Raw genomic sequence first — 5,642 nt, 5'->3', positions numbered from 1 at the left:
AGACTGATGGAATTTGCGTGATCAAAGGATGTTTATCTCTGGGTCGCTTTTGAGATCCATTACCTGATTGGAACTCCATAGGAAGGTTTTATGTGGCTAGTTAATATACATGTACCTGCTACCAAGATGAATATATTATCTGTAACAATATTGTTTCAGTTCTTTCCTCTATCTGCATTATTTATTCTGGTTGCTGAATGAATTTCATCTGATATTTTCCTTGGGCAGGCCTTCCCTTCATTGCGTTCTGACAGTAACCTTATCCAGTTCAACCGTCAGTTGAAGAGGTGTGGATATGATTTAAATGCATGGAGAAGTTCAGTTGAGCCACGAGCAGCTCCTGATCTCAAAAGAGGCTTTGAGCTGTTAGATTTAGATGGAGGGATTGGATGGGAGTTGCTGACATCGATGGTTCGATACAAAGCACGACAACGGCTGAGTGCAAAAGCTGCCCTAGCCTACCCGTATTTCGATAGAGAAGGCCTCTTGGCTTTGTCCTTTATGCAAAATCTGAGGTTGCAGTTATTCCGAGCCACCCAAAAGGATTATGGTGAGGCTGCAAAATGGATCACTCAGTTAATGGCCAGATCAGGAACAGCAAAGGATGGTGGATTTACAGAAGCTCAGCTGCAGGAACTCAGGGTATGCATATGGTGGAATGATGTTCCTTTATTTTCTCTTTTAATAGTATGTGTCAATGTTATTAGGGGAGTTATTGAATTTGTTTAGTGGAAGTTATAGCATAGGAAGTTATAATGAAAACTGATAGGTTTAAAAAAAAAAAAAAAAAAAAAGAAGAAAAGAAAAAAAAGAAAAAAAAAAAAAAAGAAGTTAACAGAAATTGAGGATTTAGAGTTTGGAGTGTTGTGGTTAAAAGTTGGAAAAGTGTCTCTTAAATTATATAATAGATAGTGAGGCACAGATTATAACACGCATGCATGCTCGTGCGCGCGCACACACACACACTATATATGTTATGTTTTGAATTAGATAAGTACATCTTAAAATACATACATGTATGCAGCCAAGTTGATTTATTTCCGTCTTTCCGATACAAAAACAGAGTTCCTTTTTTCGAACTGCAGGTATTTTTTTTGAAATAGAAATTTAATGTATTTTTCAGAAAAGGTTTTTAAGCTCAAAAAGTTATTCCCAGTTAATCTTTTCTGTACCAAAAGTCAATTTTCTAATTCTATAGTTTTAATACTTTAAATTGTAGTTTCATCCTCAAGTATTTAAGGTTCATTATGTACAGTTTAAGACCTGTACTCATTTTAAGAGATGCAATTGTATGCGGAATAATTCTGAATATTAGACTGATTCATGGGCATAAAACCCATTGAATTACTTGCCCAACAGCCCACAACAACCAGCATAACCAACAATATTTGCTGGTCATCTTTTCTGGAATTGGCCCAAGCCTTGTCATGCTGTTGCAGTGAGCAAAAGTTGCCAGGCTTACCATTTTATTTTTTAGAGTTTCCTAGAAGTGTGTCTACAAATCTTGATTAAAAAAGGCCAATTTTAACTCTAAGTGATTGAAAGTAACGAATGCTCTTTTACCTAGAGAACTGTCTCTACTCTTTTTTAACATTAATTTTACAGAAAGGCCTTGAAATCATGTCGAGCAGTCGAGGTGGATGATAGTTTTTTGTTATCTCTAAATGGAAATTAAGAGAGTAGTTTTATGATGGAGGGTGTATAAATATTTCCACTACCAAAATAAAAACCTTAGGTAAGGAGAGTTAGGAAAAGGTTTTACATGTTTTTTCTTTCAACGATTGTAATGTATTTGTTTCATTTCATCAAGGAAATAAAGCCACAAAAGAAGGGAGGTGCGCAAAGAAACGCTCTTGCATCGGTTCTCCGGATACAGAGAAAGGTTATCAAAACACTTAATGAGAGCATCGACGAACTCAACCAGACAAGGAAGAGCATGTGGTGGAGCAGGTGGATCCCTAAAGAAGAGTAAGGACTGTATATATACTATATACAACAAGTTGACTTTATCTGTAAAGTTTGTAAATCTTTAACTGGTATCTGGTCCAGACTTAAAGTGGTTGCTGTCAGATTTTTTTTCTTATTGGACATTTGTTATGGATTTTTTCATATACAGCTAGCAATTATGTACAGGTTACATTGTAGTGAATTCAGCACTATAATTTAGAACATTCACTGTCAGAAAAGAAACAGAAGATTGCATCCTTGTCCATGTTTTATACATTATAAGTTTAGTGTTTACTGCAACTGTTGTCTTCTGCACTTCCCTTCTTCATAATTCTGCAAATCTGCTGTCTATGCATTATTGAAACTTGTACGGTTTAAATGCAGATAATTTACCATATGATAGTTCAGTTATCTAAAGCATATCTCTGTTTTCCTGCTATATTATGTTGTTTAAATCTTCAGTTTCTAGAAAGAGTGGAGCTGACATGAGCATCAGTTACTCACGTGTAACATATATTTTACAATCTCATCGAGGGTGGGTTCAGTTTGTATATGCGCGGAATGAATACTTCGAACTTTACATTTAAGGTCGAGTATTCCTAGCTAAACTTGATTTAGTGGTAAGGATTGTACATATCAATTTTAAGACATGGGCTTATCCCACTAGGGGCATTTTGAGGGTGAGATCCTTTACCGTTCTCTCATTTCTCAAAGTGTTTAATCCGCTAACTCAAGCCAGTCTGACCTGTATGGAGTTTGGCCCAATAGGGTGACTCTTCATTTAATATTAAATGCACCTGTAATAAAATGATCCAATTTAAACTTGAGCTATCCTTGGCCCTCTAGGTATAAGTTAACGTGACTAATATTGATAACTTAATAAATCAAGTAACTATAAACCTTTTACCAACCTCAATGGCTTGAATCAAATTGATCCAAACCAACTACTAATTTGCCACCTCTACTGCTCTACCAGAAATTACAATGACTTTGTCAATTTTCTTATTCTATATATTAACAATATTGTATTACTTATCAATTTATTATGAAATTTACATGGTCAAAATTCGATCTCGAAAACATAGTAACAATGATATAGAATAAACTAAGAAACAATTGATATATAATTGTAGCATTACCTTGTCTTATCTAGAATTAACTCACCATTGCACATAATTCTAGCAATCAGTTGCAACTATTGACAAAATCCAATTTAGTATGGCTATATTAACCTATTATCTTGCAATATCTGAAAAATCAATCAGATTTTTTTCTCATAAATTTGTCTGCACTTAAAACTCTTGAAACTAACACTAAAAGCCACACATTACAGAGTGTACAATCAAATATTAGAAAGAGAAAATAAATATTTTTCTTAAGAAAAATAAAAAAAAGATTTAGAGTTAGATCCTGTTGATAAATTTTCAAGGAAATTGATATTTGTGGAGCCTACTGATTAAGAAGTGGCATTAGGTACATTAAAAAATTGTCGGCTAAAATGCATAAATTTGTTGTTTGATTCATTTTCATTGAATGTATACAAATGAAAAATTAATTGGAGAAAAACCAATGCACCAACAAGTAACAACCTACCCACATGTACCACTTTGGTAAGCCTTTGGACATATTTGGACAATATTGAGTAATAACCCATTACTACTTGGGACCCATTTGGGTCATCCATCGGGTCCTAGACAGTTAGTGATGCTTCTCTTGTTTTGAGTTACTAATTTCAATCTATCATCATCATCATCTACTCCTCCGACATCTTGTTATCACATCTTGTTACACCGCGTTCTTTTCGACTTATTTTTAAGTTCAGTTCTGTTCAGTTCAACTTTTCCGAGTTAGTTTTTTGTTATTATTTTTATTCAATTCAATTCAATTTAGTTAATTAAGCTTAGATTTATCCAATCAATCCAAAAGAATGTGGTCTAAGTTTGTTTTCTTAGAAGCCTTCATAGCGGTGGTTGATCTTTCTACATATACAAAAAGGTCAATGAACAGTTAAGTTACTAATTCTTGGATATAGGACGATTACACGTGAATTGTTTCAACCACTAATCCACTCACTCAATCAATTATAGACTTTAGGAAAATATGAATATTAATAAAAACGTTACTCCATTCTAAACTGGAAAAACTATTAAGTTTTTGAGTTTGACATTGTTGCTTTTAAAAGTTATAATACTCTAGGACTAAATCAACCAAAAGTTTAAGCTGATTCTTGAAACCCAAGATCGGTATATACTCTATCACGTCCCTTCACACAAGAGCCCATTAAACTTGATTTGTAGAAGTTTCATGGGCCTCACCTTACCACGTGACCTTTGAGGCACGCTGATTCTAATATAATTATATACTCCTAGACTCTAGTGTAGCTATCTATCCCTACACCCCCATCCCTAAACAATACATAAACAAACCCAACAACCCCATTTTCTGTACACACTTTTTACCCACCTATAGATTAAAAAATATATATATATATATATTCAAATCATCATTTCATTTCATTTTCTCTCTCCTTACCCATTTTCTCTCTCTACACCCATTTTCTCTCTTTAAACCCATTGATCTACTTTTTCAAACCCAAAATTTCTACGAATTTGAGACAAATTATCAATAAAAATTGTTCAATCACTACAAAATTCAACAAAACAAGATTGAAATTCGAAAGAATAAGTGGTTTTGTTCATATTTGGTTCAAAAAAGAGTATGAAACCTAGGTTTTACTAAATTTTTTTTATTGTGATTGTATTTCAAAACAATTATTGAAACATCAACTGCGAAAAATGCATCATGTAAGTATTTACTATAGCTTTAGTAATTTTTGTTCAAAAACTAGTAAATCAATCATTACATTCTTCATTTTTTTTTTGTACAACAAAGAAAACAGTTCCAGAAAAGGAAAACAAAGATTCTGGAAGAATGTAAGTACTAATAAAATTAATTCGTAGTGTATTTTTTTTTTTGATGAATGTTCATTTCCATTTTGATAAATGCTCATTTATACATTAGTATACTATAATTCACATGTTTTTTTTTCGAAAAACTCTCATTTAATTAATACAAATGCTCATTCTATTCATATGTATTTAATAATTTATAGTCATTCGTGTAATAATGTTCATTTTTTCATAGTTTGAAGTGGCGAATTATTTTGATGAATGTTCGTCTTTATTTTGGTAAATGTTCAATCACATAATAATACATGGTCATTCAAAATTTCACATATTAACATACGATTATTAGAACATCAAAGGTGTTTGATGAATGTTCATTTTTATTGCAGTACGAAAGAAATAGTTTTAGAGAAGAACATAAAAAATCTTGAGAAAAGTAATCATTAATTAAACTAGTTCGTAGTGGGTTTTTTTATTTAATAAATTTTCTTTTCCATTTTGATATATGTTCATTTGTATATTAGTATACAATCATTCACATGTTAATAGATAATTAAACATGTAACAAATGAACACATATAATAGCAATAATGGTCAGTCACAATAATGCATTTGATCAATTACAGTTAAATTACCATATGTAAAAATATATATGATCATCTATAGTTACATAACTGAACATTAATTATAAAACTACAAAACATTGATAATCAATAAAAGTCACATGTACAACTTATAATCCCATAAACACAAATTATATATATATATATATATATATATATATATATA

General features: G+C 31.8%; 1 pseudogene across 1 annotated transcript; it reads left to right on the top strand.

The window, feature by feature from the left end:
- The first annotated feature begins 201 nt into the window (after window positions 1-201).
- LOC145600613 (serine/threonine-protein kinase STN7, chloroplastic pseudogene) lies at window positions 202-2,247 on the top strand (annotated as a pseudogene). The gene is made up of 2 exons (XR_014104302.1): window positions 202-642; window positions 1,811-2,247. The product of XR_014104302.1 is annotated as a serine/threonine-protein kinase STN7, chloroplastic pseudogene (transcript).
- The last annotated feature ends 3,395 nt before the right edge of the window (window positions 2,248-5,642 follow it).

This window comes from Chenopodium album, chromosome 21, assembly GCF_948465745.1.
Source record: "Chenopodium album chromosome 21, dcCheAlbu1.1, whole genome shotgun sequence".
NCBI lineage: Eukaryota > Viridiplantae > Streptophyta > Magnoliopsida > Caryophyllales > Amaranthaceae > Chenopodium > Chenopodium album.
This window is presented reverse-complemented; position numbering and strand designations above follow the sequence as displayed.